Raw genomic sequence first — 22,579 nt, forward strand, 5'->3', positions numbered from 1 at the left:
CTCCGCCCTCCTCGCGGAGAATATTCGCAAGACGCGTAGACGGTGGCACCGCGCGGTGGCAGGAGGTGAAATCACTCCATGGAGGATCGGCGAGCGATGGAAACGTCGGGGCCCGCACGCCCGCACGTTGGCCGGCAGCGTTCGCCCATAGTATCACAGGCAGGGATTTTCACGTGATAATAAGCACAGCATTCACCGGATCCATGTTATGTTCTCAAGGGTCTCGTGCTTGATACACCGCGTGCACGAAAACTAGGAACCGAAACAGGAACCGAACACAGTGCGCATGGCGTGTATTGGGATGTTTTAGTCCCTTGTCTTCGTGCAATGCTTTCAAATCCTTGCAATTATGCACGAACTCTTATAAACAACGACTTTGCTGTTACAGGGCGGACGCCTTTATTTTCCGTCACCATTGACGTTTGTATGCATATCACAAGTTCGATCCAGGCCGCAGATGTCCGTCACACTAGTCGTGCAAGGAACTATAACAACGTTGCTATAATTTTATTTTCTTTGTGCTCATGGTTTTACATATCAAAGCAAGGGTGTGAGAGCGCAGGCATAACACAGTTTAGTAGTGAGATGTTACGCTGAACCACAATCTATTTTCAAAACCTACCGCTGTTGACCGTTTCTTTGCTTTGCGCATCGTGCGTTGTACGGACGGATTGTCAGATAATATGGGCTCATATTAACAAAGCTGCATGCACATACCACACTACGAGGGTAGTTTGTGATTCGGGGACACTCTGGGATGATCTGGAATCACATTTCACTGACGACAGGCTTGCCCAGGTGCGCTAGTTTAAAACCAGCATTACAATTACGAAGAGTTTTGTGTTTCTTCCTTGCATTTCGTTGTTTCAGGGAGCCGCTTTTAGCAATGCAGAAAACGTTAGGTGATAGTAAGAAAACAGCTAAAGCTGGTTAGCAGGTTAAGATTCTGCATAGAAGTTTCAAGCGTTTAATCAGCTTCAATCTGGAGCCACAAAATTGTTTGGCAGGTTTGGTTGTGTTTTTTTTTCTTTATGAGCAGCATCCAACGCTCTACTAATGGTGTGTCTTATCAAAATGCTAGTTTTATCAAGGGGCAACGCGACTACGACTGCCACGGCGTCGACCGCTAAGTACTGTTTTAAACAAAAAGAAAACGTCACGCTTAGGTAGTTTGATTGGAAATGTTTATATCGTTGCCTTCGCTGGTGGTAAAACAGACCTAGTGGGAAGCTATTACTATTCACGGAGCGACACAACGTACTACCGATCGGGATACTATGAAAATGCCTCATACAGGCAGGATTTGTCAAGTAGGCGGGCGTTAATAAAACGCCTAGTAAGCTCGCGTACTCTGATAAGTCCGTACAGCTAATGAGGGAACTCTACTAATTATGGTGGTGGCTAGTGAACCAGTGATATTTGCAGGCAGAAACATAGCGTGACAGATCGAGCGCTGGCAGCCTCACCCCCGCGGCAAGCGACGTGAGCGGCTTTTGCCATATCTCTTCACCATCGCTTGTGGGCCGAAGTGTCCGTCTTTGGTTCTAATGTGGCGCTTAACATCTAAGTTAAGGACAGCCGTTAAAATCTGGCGTCACTGGCAGCTATGACGACGTTAAAAAGTAGAGCTACCCCCTTTGCTTTCAACGCGCACATAAGCGGCGGCCCGTAGAGGCAACTCCTGATCCTCCGTAGGACAGCCATCGTGGAGCGCTTTGTGCGCCTCCAAAGGGCGTGCCCCTTGCGAATAAGATTAATGTTTGCGGGCGCTCACCTCACGACAAGACGACCTTTGTCGTGTGTTGATCCCCAAGTATAATTCTGCATTGTCCAGCGTACTTTTGTCGAATATTCGCGAAATTAAAGGGCTACTGTGGTGCTTTTAAAACTTGGCAAAACTCTGCTTTTTACAATTATTACATTGGTCAGTTTATGCCTGTAAAGTTTTTTCGTGATTTTTAGCTTGGGGACAGCGTTATTCGTCGTTAAAGTTGACCCCACCGCTGCCTGCCGCATCGCCGGAAGAGCGAGAAACTGAGCGGCAGCGACCGGAAGTAGCGTCATATTCGGAAGACGGCCAGCGACGTGCGCCGCCGCTTCGCTGTGTCCAGTTTTCTGGGCGAAGTTCCGAATTAAGCAGGCGTGTAATCTGCACTTTATTAATTATCATTGTCTAGAGTTGCTTCCGCGTCGATTTTTAACCGTAATGCTACTGCGTGATTCCCTAAAGCGACTCCTAGATACCAGAGATTTCCTACCCGAGCGCCCGTGGCTACTACATTGACTACATTGCCTTCACGAGTAGTCGCGGGGCAGGCAGTGTCGTCGGGTGCTCTGTGCTTCGTACGCGAAGCGACGGGCTCAAACAAATACGGAGGTACCCCAGGTTCCTGATCCATTATTATAAGGGAATTAGAAAATTTGTTGGACAACAGCGCTCTGGGCTATCGTTTTCCCGATGAACGTTGGCTGTGACGACAGCTTAGCTGAATAGCTAGATTTTAAGAAGAAATCAAGCATTCTGAAAGCATGAAGCGTTTTTTGCGCGCGGAAGCGCTTGGCACACTCGCCGGTCGTGCATGCCCGTACGGCGCACGAAACGGCTCGCACCACACATGCCGCGGCAGCGACCGCCCTTCGCTGCCGTACAGAATCAAGGCCGTCGCGAAAAGCAAGGTAAACGTGCAAGAGAGGACGATAGTGTGGTTAAAGATTGTGCTAGGGATTGTCATCCAACGTGATTTCGAAAGAGGTGATTGAATTTGTATCGCGATTAGGAGCGCCGACCGGTCGCGGACTCATCGACTCACCGACTCATCGACGGCAGCAAACGAACCTGCCCGAGCACGAGATGCGGCGACAGGCCGATGGATGGCGTTACCTGCGCGCAAGAATGAGCACAGCACCGATCGCTAGAATGACTATCAACGTAGGAATAAGGTTCCACTTGCAAGAAAGGGGACGATAGCCTGGTGAAAAACTGTGTTAATAATAGTAATTCGCAATTGTAAAGATATCGGCGAGCAACTAGCTCCCTTGGTGCTAAGCTTAAAGTCCCCAACATCAGCGGCGATCCGTGCAACCTGAGCCGGCTGGAGCTGTTGTGGAAGGCGTTCTAAAGCTCGTCGGGGACCTGCGTGCTGCGCTTGGGTTCCTCTACCTTTTGGGGGGCGACCAACGTTCGGCTCCCCTATTCTAAAACATGCGTATGTGCAGCAATGCCACGTTCCGCTGACTGGCCGAGCAGCGACCCGGCACCAGCACCTCTGCGCGACGCGGCGACTGGCGGCGGCCGCGCTGCCTGCGCGCATCGCAGGCCGCTGCACAGAGCTTGTTGCCGCCTGTCCAAATATAAAAACAAAGTTCCACATTCGAGGATGGGGTTGATGGAGGGTTGAAAAATTGTGCTAGGAATTGTGACTAGCACTGGTAGTGAAAGCGGCGAACCAATATCTGCGCAACTTCCCTGAACCCGAGAAACAAGGCGGCCATTAGTCGTCGGGAAGCTCGCCGCGAGCGTACCTGTTGCGTTTATACTTCCCTCCGGCTCTCCTATTCTAAGGAAAGATTGTGCGAGCCCTCCATTCACTAGAGGACCTTCTAGTCCGTATCTGAACGGGAACAGAATGACATCTTCAGGCCGAGCGGTCCCCACAGCGCCGGCACTTCCGAATATGACGTCATCTGCCGCCAGCCATTCGCGAAAGGCAGCCAGGGCTCTCACCGCGCCCGCGGGCAGGGATCGTTTGTTTTGACGAAAAAAGATGGTTTGGGTGTATTTACACATAAAATAAACATGTTTTACGAATTCAGCGTCAGGAAAACCATAATGTAATGACCCCAACATTTTTTTTTTGAAAAGTTCTTCACCAGCCCTTTAGGGCACACTGGTGATCGATATCTGAGGTATGGTTTTGGCAAACGTAACTGGCGTGCTATCAGGTATGGGTGCTCCGCTAGATTATGGAAGCGCACAAAACCGATTTACATCGTAGGGTATAGCTGTAGCATGTAGATCTGAGGAAACACCGGTTACGGAGACACTGTTAGTACATTTCAAGGCAGTGTAACTGCAATCTGGCCTGTGACACGCACCTGGCGCTTATGCAGGCCAGAAATGTTTTCACTCTCGTAAACACACCCCATTTGCAAACAGACTGACTGCTCCATATAAACATAAATTTCTAACGCCCACAAACGGAATATCTTAGTCGTGAACCTGCCGCAAAAAGCAGTGGCAACAGTGGTGAGCGCGCCGGAGATTCCCGCGGCTGCTTTCGAAACGGGTCGCCCCTACAGGCAGCGGTCGAGCCGTATTCGCCCTGAGATCGAACACAGTCGGCCCCTGACGGCGGCGGGACGAACCGCTCCTAGTGTGGGTGGTGCTCTCGCGTCGTCTGCTCGTTCACGTTGCGTGCGGCACAAGACTCGTGCTGCACACGATAAACAACTAATATGTGTACTTGTTTCGCAGTAAGCAATCACATAGTTACCTCTGCTTGCGCATTTACTCTAGAGACGCAATAATCAGCTGCTGTTGCGGGTTCCACGAATTCCACGAATATCTTCGCAGTGGTGAAACGTGTTTTACGTGTGAAAGGTGTTATAAACATTGCTTAGACACATTGCACTTTTCTTATTGATGAGTGCAGTTGTCTGCCATTTCGGGAACGTCAAAGGGTGCTCTTTGGAGGTAGTGTGGTGGTTATTTAAAGGATAAAAGTTTAATACACGAAACGGGTAAGAGCTTGCGACAAGACCTGTGCCACGGCCGCTCGATCTCCCCCTTTGGGAGATGAAGCGACCGTGCCTGTGCATACCCTTGTAAAATTGCGCTGTGTCCTTTAGAAAGAAGGAACAAACAAAAAATTCCCCCGCATTTCCCCGAGGGGGAGAATGTGAAAGTGCGAATGCACGGTTGTCGGCCCGCTTGCGGCGCTTGCGCTCGGCCCCCGCAGCCCACCGCCTCGCCGCCTTCTCTTCCATCTCTTCCATCGGGTTTGTAGTATCACGTGTACACCACGCAGTTATCAAGCCGCTATAACGCCGCTGAGTCGCCAACGCACGCCGCTGACGACGTAGTTTGAATGCGTTAAAGATATAAGGCGCGTTACTCACACTGATATCAGCGTGGCGTCCGTGGCTTAGTCGGTAGCGCGTCGCGCTGCGGCCACAAAGTCCTCGGATCGACACCTGGCGCCGGATGCTGTTTCTTTTTTAAATATAGAGGAGCACTGCGGACGCCGACGCCGCCGCCACCGCCGCCGCCGCCGGCGGTGGATGGTTTGGGGTCGCTTATAACAATTGCACTGCACATCGCGCATACATTACCGTGGACGTATTTTACTCCCGCAAGCGCCTGTGTGACCGAATACTTTCCGTTCCTTTTCGAAAATAAATGCAATTTTCGGACAGTCGTTGCTTATGCTGTTTTGCTAATTTTACATATTATTTAAAATACGTGTCTGTGGATGCGCAGAGTACAGTAAAGCCCGCTTATATCGAACACGGTTATATCGAATTATTTCCTATACCGAACCCTTGTTCAATTCTGATAAATTTACATGCATATTTAACTTTTTATATCGTATGCGATTTTGCTCACAATGGATATGTCGAACTCTCCCGCGCCAGATTTTTCGCTCTCCTTAGGCATGCGGCAGGCTTTCCCGCAATACATGCTTTCCCGCAATACCGTCCGTGGCAGAGTGGACCAGCTCCACACATGCATGCCGCTGGCGCCGAAAGCGCCACATTAGCGCTGCGGGCTGCTGTGTCAGCGATCTTCAGTCCGCGCCACTCCCTGCCCGCACTTGCTCGGTTCGCTGGGCTCGCCGTTTTTCGCTTGTATCAATGCTTGTATCCGCTCTGTCGAAGACGCCCAGGACTCCGCACCGCTTCCGAGCACGAACGAAGCCGTCGCTGCCGTGGCCCTGCTACGGCGATACTGCAGGGCCATTCAGGGCAGCGGTCTTGTGCTTGTCGACTGTATAGATACCGTGGAGCAAGCAGTCACCAGCAACGCGTTGAGCTCCAAGAAGCAGGCTACACTCACGCAGTTCTTCCGCCCCAATAAATGATTGTTTTCTTTCCTAGAAAGTGCCGTGTCAATAGTAAACTGCAGGGTGGTAACAGCTCAGCGTTACCTCCTGACTCCGTCGGCAGGATTGCTCTCATGTAAGTTTTTTTTCCCTTTACTTTCTATATCAAATTTTTGCAATATCGAACTATTTTACAATCCTCGTGCTGTTCGATAAAGCGGGTTTTACTGTATTTCGGAGGGATTTCCCGGTAAAATTAAGCAGCTGTGAGTTTGCGCCTCTCCTGTGGAATTTCGTGCTTCGTTTTCATGTATCCCATTTACAAATCCCGACATGAATCACCTTCCAGAAATGTGTTTCACTCAGCATAACCAAATGCCTACTATGGTCATATCGTAACCTCTTAAGGTTGACGGAAGTTTAAAGAAGGAGGAAAAATCGCATAATATAATGCACGTTGTTGCCCACAGGTGTGGAGGTTGTGTGCTGTGACTCGCTGGATTTTTTTTTTATTTTTCCCACAATGCTCGCTTTCAATACAATTTTGAAAAAGGCGAGCCACAATTCCTGGACAATCTCGGGCGAAAACAGGGTCAACCAGCTTTGAAAATACTTGAAGTACTGCTCTTTCACCGCTACGCAACACGACGCCTACCTTACCTTCAGTTTCAAGTAATACTAATGACAATCGTTTGACTTCTCGCTTTACATGCGTTCTCTTTACGCTGCGCTTGAAACATTGCAGAACACCTGGCCCCCCCTTCGCCCCCCCCCCCCAAAAAAAAACCCCGAAATGCACAGAAAACTTTTATTCGTGCTTTTTTTAGCCAATCCTCAAAAATTAAATGCCGACCGAAACAACTGCAAGGTTCAGTTTACAACACAGAGTAGTTACCGGGAACCTGTTGCTTTGTTTTATAACGGGAAATAAATAGCGAACGTTTTACTACATCTGCAACAGGGTAACTTCATTTGCCATCTTTATGGTTCGTACGCGACATTACGCAAGAATGCAAACACATCTCGCGGTTCTAGGCACTGTTACATTTTAAAAGGAACACAAATGGTCAACAGTGCACCCGTAACAGAAAATCTGTGCTCACTTGGAGGTCCCAGAAGCTTGGTTTAGGCACTGTAAACCTGCTTGTCACTTTGCAAGTCTAGCTGAACTTGAGATGTCGATTGTACTGCGTGCGTTAGCAATTTAATTCGTAAGTTCACTTGCAACGAAAGGCTTAAAAAATTGGTCCGGCACCATTAATCATCAAACCTGCCTTCAGAGTCGCTAAAATTTCATTGAACTAAAGCTGCGCGCCGAAGACCTGTTAGATCGGTTGCACATTGTATCTCTGCGCTAGTTAAAATTCAGTAATTGTATTACCTTTCGAATACAAGCAAAATATTGTAAGCTCATAAAAAAATTTCGGGTCAGTTGAGTGGTGTTACCATTTCAGGGCATCCAAAAAATGCAAGAATGCGTCATGCTACCACTGAAAGCGGTTGAAACTGGTGTTGTAAACTGAATTCCATGATCAATTGATAGTGGGGTTTAACGTGCCGACGCAACGCAGGCGATGAGGCGTGCCGTAGTGGAGGGCTCCGGATTAATTTTGACCACCTGGGGATCTTTAACGTGCACCGAAATCTCGTACACACGGGCGTTTTTTCTTTTCGCCTCCATCAGAAAAGTGGCCGCCACGGCCGGGACTCGAACCCGCGACCCCGTGCTCAGCAGCGAAACGCCTGAGTCACTGAGCCACCGCGGTGGGTCAAACTGAATTCCAGGGATCTAGGCTCCCTGATTTGTTTCTATTTAAGATTTTACGAAGGCTCAAAGCCATAATCTGGAAAGATGGAGTTTACTGCGAGCCACGACATAAAAGTTCCTTGTCATTATTGCGGCCGTTCTCAGATTCTCGATGGGTCGCCGCTTTTTTGGCGTAGTAACGAAAACTTACGGCCGCTTCCATGTCATACGTTGAACGTTGAGGAACCGAACTACAGCATACCACTCTTGTATGCGCCTTTCGAGCGCACATACGGCGCGAGAAAGGCACGAAGCGCGCCCACAGTGGGCCTTCTCCCGGGCCGCTCAGCGGAGCATCCACACTAGCAGCGCGACGCTGTCGCCACCTACATGTCGAGCTCGCGGTGAATAGCCCCATCTCTCGTTTCTCTCCACTCATCTGCACTGTTACGCTTGCCGCTCTCCTCACTGCCATCTCTTGTCTTGTTGCGCAGAGGTCGCAGGTCACAGGGGCCGTGTGCAGGTGTTCATCCTCCCACGCAGCAGTGAATTGCCAACAAGGTTACCCCGTTTGCCAACATGCTTCCACATGCGTTTGACGTGATCGCGGAAGTGTACTATGGTGCAAAGTTTGTCTTAAAGAGACACTGAAGTGAAGCACTGCGTAGACTGGCTCAAATGAACACACTTTCCATCGTCTATCCGGGCGATAAAGCAATATTTATTTTATAAAGCCATAAAGAAGAAAAACTACCATGCGTGGTTTGCGGCGGCTGCACCAACTAACCGCAATGACGTCAGGTAAAGGTGCTACGTGATTGGACGGTGCCCAAGATTAGCATTTAAGCAAGTTCTCGTTTCGGTTCCGTGAAACAACATGCTTGGCATCCGACTTTATCGTTGTATGGGCATTCTCGATATCTCAATAATCGCCATACCGCGCTTCTGTCATATTGGCGCCTGTAAAATGCATCAGATAAGCTTACCAGGACGGCTTAGAATAGTAGCAATCACTAGCCGAAACCTACGCAGTGAATGACGCCCTCCGCGTCACCGCAGACGCTCAAATGCCATGCGCTGTTCCCCCATCCTTGGAGCTTGCCTTACGCACACCTGTATCGTAAAAAGCGTGTTCGCACCAGGACAGGGTTTTGCTCATTCTGGCCTGTGACCACTGCCCGCAATCAGTCGGTGCTTATGGCAACAGCATGCCAACGAGAACTGGCTAGCGCGCCATTGTCAGTCTGCGCGCGTTCTGCGAACTCGATCGTGGGGCAATGAACATTACTGCCCAAACATGGTGAATTCAGTGTAGAAAGCATCGGCAGAAAACGAAGAAATCAGCTGACAAAAAAAGTCGCAGGTGACATCTACGTATGGTTCTCAAAATGTAAGACGCGATAGCGTTACTTCGAATGCCAGGATCGTTTTTGAACTCAGTTGCTGTATTTATGACCTATGCATCACGAGCCTTGAAAGTAACCGAAGAGAAAAAGACTAGCAGAGAGGGTTTTTGATCACCCTGGCCCCGGGGAGACGAAGCCCCTCTGCGTTTATGTGGCTTAAAACGTAAGCGTAAAACGGCGCGACTGCGGACTGGTTGTTGATCAGTATGAACGAGTAGGTGTCAGTGTTTCAAAGGGTTTATTCTCTGATGCTTAAGCCAGACTCAGCATTTTTGCTGTTTGCGAAGAGAGAGAGAGTGTGTGTATGAAGGTCTTTTTTTTACTGAAGAAATAGTTGAGCTTTAGGAAAAGGGGTAAAGAGATGGTATATGGAGCTCGAGGGTTGAACCTGAAGTCTAGAGTGCCAAATGCAGCAGCTTTTTCTCTTGCCCTCTCATCATCTCGCGCTGACCTTGAGGTACCTGGCTGGTCAAAGCTGCCTCCCATGTCTTGATAAAGTGGAATATGTGATGTTTGAGTTGTTCTTTCCCGACCATTCCCTCGGATCTAGCTAGGTAGCGTGGAGGAGGATGTGCGTTTCTCTTATTTCAGCAGAGTTAAGTTAATGTAGGATGTTCCCACAAAATGCCTTCGCCCACATAGATTTGTAGATACTTGTGTTAGTTTATCCCCCCCAGAGTTGGCGGTTCTTCGGCATTGGAGAACGCCTTGTAGCGAGGGAAAAAATGTGTTCCTAGGCGTAGGAAGAGGAGTCATTCTTGGCACTTTTCCTGGAGGGGAGCACGGTAGTCGTGGTCGCAAGAAGCGCGGTAGGCGAGTTCCCCAAATGCCCCTTGGTCGGCGCCTCGTCCTCTTCCAGGCCCCCCTGTGTTCGGGTGACGTTATAACTTTATGAATCGTGGAAGGTAGTCAGCTTCAACAGAAGGGCTTAGGAATTCTGCCTGCAAAAAACTGTGTAATGGCCTTTGAGAACCCGTAGTAACGTTTACACTTCTATTCGATACTTCCGCTGGCCGGATTGCCAACAGGATGTCTCGAACTTCCGTTTCTTTGTTCTTGAACGTAGAAGGGCCATGCAATCCCAAAGACTGCCTAAGTAGTCAACTACGACAACTGCTGCCTCGTACTTTCGTACGTGCCGGAGTCGGGGTATACTGTGGTCTCATGAGCTTGAAACTTTCCTCAAATGAACTTGATCCTGACATATGCCTGTTCTTGTGTTGGCTTAGGTCAACGTTTTTGGTAAAGGGGAGTTTTTATGTGGCGTCACTGAATCGATGACCTGTCTATAAAGGCGCGTACTCGTTTCTTGTCAGAGGGGTAACCTTTGTTTTATAGGATGGCTCGTCCCGATTTTGTTTTCCCAGCCACGTACTTGGGGCTAAGAGAGTGGTTTCTCTGATTTCTTCACGAGCGTTATGAAGACACACTTTGAAGGCCTGTCCATCGTCATCATCATCCTATTTAGGTCGACTGCAGGACGAGGTCCTCTCCCATCGACGTTCACTGCTCTTGTCCTGCGCTGCCCGAGTCCATTCTTTGCTTCCGAATGCTGCTATTTCTTCCCTCCATGGAGTTAATGTCCTTCCCCTTCTTCGACACCCATCTCTGGCTGCCCATTTTGTTCCTCTGGTGAACCACCGGTTGTCAGTTCGTCTGAAGGTCATAATTGAGAGGTTGAGGACTGCCCTATAGGCAGTACCGATAATGGTCTTTTTTATTTTCTTCGGTGCGAGAAAATTTTTGGTACGGTAAATCCTGCAATATCCAGCTCAAGATCAGTGGCTGAATGAGTGCTACTGCTTCTTCTTCTTGCTTTCCCCCTCTTCTCTTGGTTAGGCGTTTGCCCCCTCTCTTAGTTAGGTGACCCAATGCTGGTGCCGGCATCAGTCCCGGTGAAAACTCGCCAGGATGGCCCAGTAGGTAAGGCGTCGCGCTGCTGAGCCCTAAGAAGTGGATTCCATTCCCGGGCCCAGCGGCTGTCTTTCTGATGTAAGCAGAAAACTGAAACGCCCGTGTGTCGACACTTCGTGGCACGTTAAAATCGCCAGGTGGTCGGAATTATTCGGGAAACTCACGGCGTGCTCCGTAGCCCGGGTGCAGCATAGGCTGATGAATTATGGGAATGTTATTTGTATCTTCCAGTGGAAAGAGGTTTGATGTGGTGGCGTCAGCTGCGATTATGACTGGTAGGTCTGTCGAGAATGCAACCACTGACCTGGCGTTCGACGACCTTCACTGCGCAGGCCTGGCCCCTGCTGAAAATGCGCGCCCTTTCATCGCATTCGCCGCAGTATAATCGTCCTCCTCTCCACACTTCGGTTCATGCCAGCCCTCAAATCTTGATGCTTAAGTCGTAACTTCCGGCTGGTAGCGATGACGAATTACCGTGGACACTTGGTGAGCACGGCTGATAGCGGACGGGTAGCAGCCACGCGGAAATCGAATCATGAGCTTAATAACGTTATCGCGTTAAAAGGGGCCTACCCTTGTAGATTCGAACTTGCTACAGTCGAATCTTGCAACAACGAAACCGCCGGGGAAAGCCAGAAAATTTGCTTTTGTGGGAATTTCGTCGCCGCGAGCATGAAACATAAACGACAGGAAAATCGGCCACAAACCAACAATTTATTTCCTAAAGTCGCGAGGGTGCTGCTTTGGGCCTGTTGGTATCAGGGATCATCTCCGTGAACACGGCAATAACGTAAACAGCAACACTGGGGGATGGCTTGCGTCACACTGTAAGCAGCATGGTTGCACGCCCCTGTTCGACAAGTGCGCAGTTGTTGCCAAGCGTAAGAACCAGCTTACGCGAGAAATAATAGAAGCTGACATGATAGCGAAAGCGGACCACGACTGTGTTAGTACTGCGTCTGTCGCCTTATCGAAGAAAGAGCGTGATTTTTTTAGTGGAGTTTGACGTGTAAGATTCTATTATGACGTGGGCCAGTGGTCATGTGTATATATATGTGTTTTCGTCTGCTAATAAGACTGTTGGAAGTAGCGCCTTGTGTGACCCACTCTCTTGTCCCTGTGTCTTAGCGCTTCAAGGTTCCTAAAGTCGGTTATACTACTTCGTAAGCCTTACCTTGCAGCCAACGTCACAGTTCAGCTTTCACTGTACAAGTGGTTCATTGCTAGTCGTCGTTTGCGCCTAAGAACGACGAGATCGTGTCCAACGCATGGAAAACATTCCTTGGGTTCACCTTCTCTGCACGTTTTAAGTGCGAATGCACTTCTTAAGCGAGCCTGAATCGTCCGCCGCCGTCGTCCGCATAGCAACAGCTGCGGGTGCGCGCGCTCCTCGTCTTCCTCCTCGTCTTCCCTAGCAACGGGGGGAGATGGGCGCGCGCTACTCTCCTCCTCCTCTCTCCGCTCAGTGACTGCGGGTGTTGGGCGCCTCCTCTCCACTTCGGGCGAGAGAGCTCTCGCTCGCGTAGCGGGCGCTCCGCATTCCGACGCGTGAGGGCGCTCGTGTAGCCCTCGCCGTAACGGCGGGCGCTACTCTCCTCCTCCCCTCTCCGCTCAGTGACTGCGGGTGTTGGGCGCCTCCTCTCCACGCAAAATCACGATATCCACCGTAATCGCGCAATCAACAACCGTGCATTCGCACTTACACACTCTCCCCCTCGGGGAAGTGCGAGGGAATTTTTTTTTTCGCCCTACCCTCGGCACCGAGTATGTCCGATCATGCAAGTGAAGCCCAGCTTCTTCTGTTTGGGAACTTTTCCAGAGTGGCACCTCGTTACACCAATACTATTTAGAAAACTAAGTGGGCACCGCTTTGTTGACGTCCAGAATGGCCACAGCCATCACTGTTTTGTTTTGCGCACGTGCGCCATTGAGAAGTGGTGGGATCCTTGCTTTTCAAAATTGTTGAGCAAGCTGCAGGGGTTTCCAAACTCGTCGGCGCTATCCTCCCTTCCTCCACTTGGGCCACTGACTTGGGCGATGATGGCTGCCTTATCTTGTAGCGATAAAAACCCACTTTTGGGCTCGCGAAGGCATCTTACCGAGAGCAAACATGCCGGTCGCCACGCACAAACAAACGCACGCGCACTGTTCAGCAGTAGCGGTCTAGCGTAGCCAGAGCCAAAACCGTGACTTGAGTCACCATGTGTCGCCCCCTGGTGGTGCCGCTGCGAGGCTGCCTCCACGGCTGCCAGCTGCACGCCACGCCGTCTTTTGTAAACAAATAGGCCTCCTGCGCTGCCCAGGGGGCGCTGCGCAAGCGGCTTCGGGGCAGTACTTCCGGGTAGTACAAAGCTGCGCGGGTCCCATATGATCCCGTGTTGACAGAAGCAAAATGAGCTCGACGCTCCCGATTATTTTGCGACGTGGTCACCAGCTCATCCCCGACGCGTCAGCGATCGACTTCAGCGATCAACTTGGCGTTAGGGGAAAAAGCTTTGCAGCGCGAAACACGTTTACAGCGCCGACGAAAGTGCCGCGACCGTGACGGCGTCTGCTACTCGCAGGTTCACCGATCGATGGTCGTACGAAGTAAAATTTTAGGTGAAATTTCTAGTTTAAACTAACACTCTAGGTGACAAAGACTTCTCAAAAATAGCCAAGAAGAGTGACGCAATCGGGGATGATCGCGCTTTAAAAAGCCAGCGAGTCCAGCGGAGCGCAGGCTCGCCTGCTGCGGTGCGCCGCTCTTTTGCGTACCTGCACACTATGCGTGCACTTTCATTAAACAGTGCTTGTTTGCGTCGCCGTTACGAATACATGGTGCAGCGTTAGCTTGCCGTTTTGTTGCGTGTCTCAGTGACAAAATGCAGCGACCGTCAGAAGCGTGAAATCTGTTTGGCGATTCCGAAATTAGTGGCCGTAAAACAAAGTGGTCGGGCGAACTAAGAGTCCGCTCGCTTTCCTTGTTTGCTCTCGCTTTACTTAATTACGCTCTTCCAGCATACATTCCCAGTTCGCACTTAATAGCCTAGAATGAGGGTCAGCAACGGCCGAGTTCCATGCAGCCGACACGGCGGAGGGCTTGAGGGCAAATCTGGTGAGAGGAGGAGGGGGGCTTTGAATGCAAAGAGAAAAAAATTCTGCGAATTTATACTAATATTTGACAATAATTTGGCGAATTGTGAAGATGGGGGGGGGGGGGCAATTCAACTGGAGGACGCCAATTCTCTGTTCTTGTCTCGCTGTCTAACTCCATTTGAAGTCAAAACTGGCGTGTCGGCGTTCAGATTCGACGACCCCTGCACTAGAAAACCAACACAGTCAGTGATGATCATATGTAAATATTCGGGGCCCCGCGCTGTGTATGCGGCTGTGTTATGTTATGCTGTGTTATGTGATGTTACAGAAGTACACATCTCTGCAGGCAGCGGGCGTGTGATTTGGCGCTATTGCCCCACCTACTCGCTAGTATACATGTACCCTGCCATTCGTAAATCGTGCGGCGTAAAACGTTACGCAAGAATCATTTAGTTTGCGAAAATACGAAACAAAATTTCCACTCGTTTCAAAGCGGTGCCAGGCCAGCAGTGTCAGCTGAGTCGGCTGCGCAATTCTTGCGTTCGTTTGCATGCTCCCGCTGAAGCAACCTTTTGCAGTTACCTCAGGATATAGGATGAGCAGCATTCCGTATTTATGCTACTCGTGAACTTTCCTTTGTCGACGGCACGCAAGAAGAAAAAACTGTAACTGTCGGCGTCAAACAGTTAAACCACCCGACCTGGCGATACTGTCCCACGCCGCGACCACCGCGAAAGCTCGCTCAAAAGAAAGCCGACAAATCGGCTTCTTTTAGCGGATATTATTTTGTTTAGCCTCTGCAACTATTTTAAGGGCTATTTCATACAGTATGCAGTCATTTAAACACGCCACAAAGCGCCACAACCAACTTTCAGTCTGGCTTGTAATTGAAAACACATGGAGGGCGGCGAGGGTCGTCTGCTTTTGTACTACCCAGAGGCGTTGGCCGCTAGGGGCGCTGCATGTCGCCAAAACTCCAGCGCAGGAGGCCTATATAGCAGCGGCCATGCAAGCGTGCTGTGGCGGAAGTTTATGCAGTTTGAGTCCAAAAAACTGCATTTGAGCGCATTTTGGACACAGTTAACCTCCAATGGGTACGTAAAATGCCGACCAATCTTGGAGCGAATTTCGTTAACGCGGGATCAGTTTCCAAAAACGTTTCGTTGGCGCGAGATATAAAATACATGGGCGCCTATGGACGTTCCTCGGGGATGCGAAAATATTTCGTTGGCGCGGGAATTTCGGACCCGCGGGATGTCGTAGTCGCGGGGTATGACGTAATTGCAAAACAACATAGCTAGCGCTCCAGATCACTTGGCCTCGAGCCAGCGCTGGCAGGGTAAGAAATGTAAGGTAAATAATTTAGAACCAGTTTACATTTTTATTTGGTTTTGGCATTTCTACAAGCTTCGATGACTATTTGTTGATAGCGCTCGTGCAGAAGGGGTCCCCCAAATTTCCACAATATCTCACGTCTAGCAATTGCGTTTCTGAGACGGAAAAGCGTTCGCAGATGTCCGCGCGTGCGTGTACGTGCGTGTGTGTGTGTACGTGTGTGTGCGTGTGTGTGTGTGTGTAAGAGAGAGAGAGAGAGAGAGAGGTTATTAGATGAAAGCAGAGATGTTTGCCTGCATGTAAACATGCTACTCTGCGGGAAGGGGGAGAAGGGAGTAAAGGACGTAAAGGAATTACGGCAGGATAGAGGGGGAAAATAGAGAGGTTAAAAGAAAAAGTGAACATGAAGCTTTGCGTGGTGACGTCCACACGAACTCGCAGGTGAAGTTCTAGATTCTCTGTGCGGCGCCGATTTCGTGCAAATAGTCAAATAAGGTAGCCAACACTTTTCTCTGATATGGTGTAGAAGGCCAGGGTACAATGATACCTTTCAAATATATAGATGCGTAGTTGAGGCACTCAATCTTTTGTGCAAGGTGATTTCTTTTCTGGATGTATGCCGGACACTCTAGGAGGACGTGTTCTGCTGTTTTCGGAAATTTACAATTATCACAATAGGGATTTGCAGTTAGACCAAGACGATGGCGCTAAGATTTCGTCAGTTCTGCGCTGAGACGCGACCGGTGGCAAAGAGTGTCAAGCTTACGCGGAATCCGCTCTGCCGTGCTGTTGACCACTGTGCTTGTCCACCCAGCGCAAAAAATGCTTCCTGCACCCTAGTTTTACGCTGTGCGGTAAACGTTTCAGTTGATTTTATTTCCTCAATACCTGTATTGACTTCTTTGACTCTTCTCCCGTCTTCAATTGGCCTTAGATTTTACTACTAGCGTATGAAGCGTCGCATGTTCGCTTTTACAGCGCTTGTGTGGAGCGACCTGGACGTGGGACTTGATACAGTGTAGAAACTAAGAAACTAAACATAGGCACATTTTTTTCATTCACAAACGTGTCGTGGCTTAGTTTCAACTGAGCGAATAAATTGTGACGACCGATCGGCGGCCGGTGGACTAAATGCTTGGCCGAGTGATTGTCGCAAGTTCGGCGAGCCGTGCAGTAGCGCCGTTCACCCAAGGCATTTTTTCCTGACGTCACACAAAATCGCCACCGAAAATGGGTGAGGATGCAGAGAGGAGGGCAGCATTTTCGAACTCAGTTTATACTAAATAAATTTGCGTAAACGCACCAATAGTAATGGAAACATGGCGTAGGGACTCCGGACTAGAGTTTGCGCTTGTAATCCTGCAATATTTACAAGTCACCTTTAGTGTCACTTTAACACAGCGTGATGGACACCTGCACGGCATTATTCTTTTCCCGTTTACTTTTAGATGCAAAGAATCTCTTTATCTCGGCTTCGTCGTCCGTCGTCCATCGTCCGTCCATCCGCCAGCCCAGGAAGACACCGCCAACACAGCCGCTCCAGGAGCCTAAGGGGAAGCATGCTCGTCTCGTGCTGGCCCAGGAAGACACCGGCAACACTGTCGCTCCAGCATCTCATGGTCGGGGCTATGTCCCTCCCTTGTTGTGGCGCCGTCCACACCCCCACTGCGCATGTTCGGCTCATCTCAGGCCGGCCCAGGAAGACACCGGTAACACTGTCACTCCAGGAGCCATTAAACGGTAAGACACCACCAGGCGTTCAGCAAGCCGAGCATGCACAGTGGGGGTGTGGACGGCGCAACAACGACAAGGGAGGGACACAGCCCCGTCGCATCTAATAAAATTACAGCATCTTCCCGTAGGGGAACCCTGAGTAGTATGCGAAACAGCCATGGGCTCAACGCAATTTCCTATTTCGTAGTTCCGGTGAGTGAAATATTCCCCGCATTTCCCCGAGGGGAAGAATGTGAAAGTGCGAATGCACGAGTTGAATTTGCGCGGTTCGGTAATGTTCGCGAAAGAGAGATCACGCACACACACACAACTACAAAGAAAGAAAGATGCATTTATTCACACACACCTATTTGTGTTGTCGTTGTACTTGATTGCTAGAGCGGATCTCGGCTTTGAAATTTCGTGTCAGTACTCCTTTAAGCAGGTGCATTAGCCCTTCTCACGCCCGATTCTTGGCCAATCCCCCACGTGGGTATGTGCCATGTCAGCGGCCAGGCAGCGCGCGCCCATCTCCCCCCGTTGCCAAGGAAGACGAGGAGATTCCTGGCCAATCCCCCACGTGGGTATGTGCCATGTCAGCAGCCAGGCACGAGCATTCGCACGAGCGCGGACATCGCCGGTGGGCGCAGGTTCAGGGTCGCTTAAGAAGTGCATTCGCACTTAAAAGTGTGGTAGTTACCATGGAAACCAATCTGTAAATATAATGGTAGCTACATACCTCAACCTAACGGAAACGACGAACTGAAAATTAATGGGCACTTGAATAATATGCTGTTGCATACTATTCAGGGTTCCCCTGCGGGAAGATGGTGTAATTTGTTTAGTGATTTGGGTTTCCGTGCCTTGCAAAGCATTCTTCCAAATCTGTCGCGCGAAACTCTATTTATAGGCGTCAGTGTGGTTGTTCGGATTATACGACGCCCGCGTTGCACGACCCTTTGTCTCCGTCCATAAAAGTCGTATAATCGGGGTTCTACTGTATCTCGTTATTGTAAGGCTTACCTGTTTTTTTAAAAAAGATCGATGTTATTTATGGCAACAACAATCCTGCGTTCAAGCATGCTTCTAGGCCCTCGGCAAAAACGGTCGGGCAATGTTTAGGTGGTTGTTTATATCGGGCCGGCTCGCATAATTAGTTATAACGCACTCTTATCTGCTATTTGGCCCATAGGGCCCCGGAAAGGGGTATTACATAAGGGGGGCAATAAAAAAATAACAATTTATATGACTCCTGCACAATAAGAAAACATACGGGCCCTTACTTGGGTGTTCTTCAGTCTTTTCCAGGCCACGTCTTGTCATCTCGAACAATATTACACTGAAAAAAGGCAAAGTCGTATTCGCTGTTCGAGAAATTTTTTGGGCTAAGCAAGGACTAGAAAAATTGGGCGAATTAAATCCTGAAATTCTCGCTAAAATAACACAGCACACATATATTGTTAATTTTCTCATGAACCCATTGAAGCATTTATGCTTTATACTCACATCGATGCCCTGCTTAAAACATAATTTGACCGACAACCATCCCCTGCTCCTTTCTAATCATTCTCTGGGAGCAACAAGCGCTTATTAAGTGGCCTCACCCCACCCTCTCTCTTAAGGTTTTCACCTAGGTCTATTTTTAAGAACTTCATCTACCCGAGTGTCCGTGAAAATCTACACCACGTTCCCAACAACGCCAGCTTAATCTGTTTTGTAAAATTACCACGAGTCGTTGAGTGAAAGGCAGAATGTGGTCGGCGCTCTAGCCCACCGTGTACCGATGGATTCCCTCCTTGTTTACCTGGCAGAAGGGTCTGGAACCTCACTGTGGTTTCTTAGTTACTCAGATTACATTTAAACACTCATATTTTCTTAAATCGTCAGTTTTTTTCAAACCTTTTCTGCCGATGTTATCGCGCACTAATGAGGGTATTAACTTAGCACCCAAGTCATTGCGTAGTCTTATTTTCCGGATACCATCAACTATTTAAACGTTAATTCATTCACCAACTAAAGCCTGAAACAATGTTAAGAAGTTCGTAATAAAGAGAAGCTTTAGATGGTTTTGTGACAGGAAAATGTGGCTGTCCCGTGTACGCAGAAACGTTATCCGGCTCAACCCCATGCACGAAAAAACCAAGGTGGAAAGACGTTAGAAGGACGGGGAGTGAGATTGGTGGGTGTATCTCAGCAGTGCGCTCGCACAGCGGGGTCACATTGCACTGCTCAAACGACAACGGCGGGCAGGTGCGGTGGAGGTGCGGCCGGAGTAGCATCAACATGGCAATGGCAAGCACAAGCCGCACGTTACTTTGAAATGGGTGGGCAACGCGTAATCCGTAAAACACCGGCCGCACGTTACAGCTTCGCTTGATAAGCACCTGTACGGGCATGGGCGCATTTTTTCTTCAAATAGCGAACACTAAGTAAACCACCATCATCATTACCATTACTAGCCTATCTACGCCCACTGCAGGGCAAAGGCCTCTCCCACTATTCTCCAATTACCCCGGTCCTGTGCCAACTGCGACCAATTTATCCCCGCAAATTTCTTGATCGCATCTGCCTATCTAACTTTCTGCCGCCCCCTGCAACGCTTGCCTTCTAGAGGACTCTAGGGATCAACTATGTTACCCTTAATGACCAACAGTTATCTTGCCTTCGCATTACATGCCCTGCCCACGTCCATTTCTTCTTAAGTTCTACTAATAAGTCCTTGACACGCGTTTGTTCCGTGACTCACTACGCTCTCTTTTTTTCCTTTAATGTTACACCTACCATCTTCCGTTCCGTTGCCCGCTGAGTTGTCCTCAATTTAAGTTAAACCCTCTCAGTGAGCCTCCAAGTTTCTGCCCCGTGTGTGAGTACCGGTAAGATGGAACTCTCATACACTTTCTTCTTCAGGGACAATGGTATGCTGCCATTCATTATCTGATAATGCCTGCCGAATTCACTTTACCCCATTCCTGTCCTTCTAATTAGCTCTGCCTCATGGTGGGATCCGGGGTTACAACTTGACCGAAGTGGATATATTCACTTGCCACGTCCACTGCCTCGCCCTCTATCTCAAACCGCTGTGGTGTCCCGAGGTTATTCATCACTACTTTAGTTTTCTGCATAATGCTTTTCAGGCCCACGGTTCTACTCTGTTTGTCCAGTGCGGTAAGCATGCTTTGAAATTCCTCCCCCGACTTACTTAGCAAGGCAACGTCATCAGCAAATCTGAGGTTACTGAGGTATTCTCTTAACCCTTACTCCCACCTGTTCCCAATCCAATGTTCTGGATACTTCTTGCAAACATGCTGTAAATAACATTGGAGAGATTGTGTCTCCTTGTCTGACGCCCTTGCTTGTAAGTATTTTACTGCTCTGTTTATGGTTGACGATGGTAGCTGTTGACCCATTGTAAATATCCTCTATTTTTGTAACATAATGCTCGTCTACTAAGTACACAGTGGGGGAGAATTACAACACAAAATATGAGTACCTGCCAAGCCTGCTGATTTTGCAGCAAAGTGAGAGGAAGTCAGAACAAAAAATACTGAAGGAGATGAAACTTGTGAATCTTTTTAGTACTTATATTGGTGCACCTCACGCTAAACACTCAACCAGGAAAGAATTGTCAAAAGAAACTTTTGAGCCACCACAGCGCCGGTGCTTATGAAAATGGTTGAAAGTATAGCGATTAATAGTGAATTGCTACGAGAAAAAATTAAGCCAAACAGCATTATATAAATTGCTATAGTGGAGCGCCCTATCTTCAGCAGTCCACTGAGTTGCCGTTCACGGATGAATTCTTTCCGTGTATCCCCAACCAACACAGGGGCTCCAGCTGTGACGGCTGACGAATGCTATAATCCTGGGAAAACTAGTACTTTGAGATTCTGTAGCTCTCAGCGGTTGTTAGAAACCGAACAAGTAGCGAATCCAAATTCATTAAAATTTGCAAACGCTTGCCCTTATAGGCGATAGTAGGTTAGACTGGTTTGGTTCAAGCCATTTAGGCGGCAATGTAGCTGCCCATAAAGCACACGCTGCTGCTTCTGGCTGTAAAAATGTGGTAAGAGTAGCAAGCAAGCATGCGCCAATCGGTGACTTACAGGCACGCAATTTTTGTAGTATATTTAGGTCGCTTCCATGGGTGCCTAGCAGCCCAGTAATCACATTATAAGGTCGATCGCAGCGTAAGCAATTATTTACACCTTCGTTTGTTCGTGGCAGCTACGGTTTCAACGAAACCAACAAAGAGGCAACCGTCGCCCACCCCAAGGCAGTATGACGTCATTCCGAACACTGTGCCGTCAAGCTCAGCTCGAAGCAGAGCGTGCAAACAGAAGCCAACGCCTTGGCTACGTCACGGGAACCCTATCGCCGGTACAGTGAACTAGACGGCTAGTTCACTGTACGTCAGCAGTTTGGGACAAAACTCTCAACGCGTCATGCTGATGCCGATGTCGAAAGGCTATTTACTGTGAGCGTTCATGTGCCTGCCATGATGAAAATTGATTTTTATACTGAACGGCTACCGCTGCCATATCCTTTGAGATATTTCGGCATGGGAAGGAAGGTGCTTACATCGTTAAAACAGCTTTGAAATTTCGCTTCAGTGCTCCTCTTGGTTTAAAGTTGGTCCTTGGGCGTTCCATGTCGCCTTTTTTGAAACACTCTTTGTTTTCTTAGGGGTGAGCACCTTAGGGACTCGGGCTGTCGTCGTCTCATGTCGTCGCGGTAAATGAAGTTTTCAAACGATGGTAAACAAACAGGTGTATACTGAATAAAACCGCTTCAAAATAAGCTATCATGATTTCAGCTAATTTATAATGAAGAAATATTCAGGTTTTATTGGCATTATTTACAGAAATTTGTTAAATTCAGTCTCGAAACGCCAGGTTTTCTCCTGTAAAGCATACTTCTTACATGCTGTGGCGTGTGAAACGATCACAACTTACGGCCAGTCTGTCTCTCATTTGATTGCTTGAATCCGGTTCAATGCAAGAGACGACACCACCGCCCCAGCATGCGGGCGATTTCTCCTCCCACCATGTGGCAAGAGCATGGCACGAGCGCGCGTTGGCTGCAGAGACGGAAACAGAAATGGAGCGTATTTCTTATGCACCAGGGGGCAGCCCAGGACTACCCGAAATGCTCTCGCTGTTCTGGCGGGGCGGCTACCAGACGACAAAGACCAGCTTGGAACGGCTTTTTCCCGTAAGCCATTACGCAACGTTATGTCCAAGAGATGCTTCTTAGCTTTTCAGAACCAAAGTGGCAAATAAAAGAACCATAATGTTGCTTCTGGCTATGAAGCTGCATTAGGAACGCAAAATGCTGGTGCAACCGCT

At 49.0% G+C, this 22,579-nt stretch overlaps 1 long non-coding RNA gene across 1 annotated transcript in view; it reads right to left on the reverse strand.

The window, feature by feature from the left end:
* Positions 1-22,579, reverse strand: part of LOC144157602 (uncharacterized) — a 35,610-nt gene that overhangs the window by 1,878 nt on the left and 11,153 nt on the right. The window contains exon 3 of the long non-coding RNA XR_013319798.1: positions 18,518-18,573. This is a non-coding gene — a long non-coding RNA (uncharacterized LOC144157602). The remainder of the gene's footprint in view (positions 1-18,517; positions 18,574-22,579) is intronic.

Source organism: Haemaphysalis longicornis, unplaced genomic scaffold, assembly GCF_048455015.1.
Source record: "Haemaphysalis longicornis isolate Haplotype H1 unplaced genomic scaffold, Haemaphysalis longicornis Haplotype H1 scaffold_10, whole genome shotgun sequence".
Taxonomy (NCBI): Eukaryota; Metazoa; Arthropoda; class Arachnida; order Ixodida; family Ixodidae; genus Haemaphysalis; species Haemaphysalis longicornis.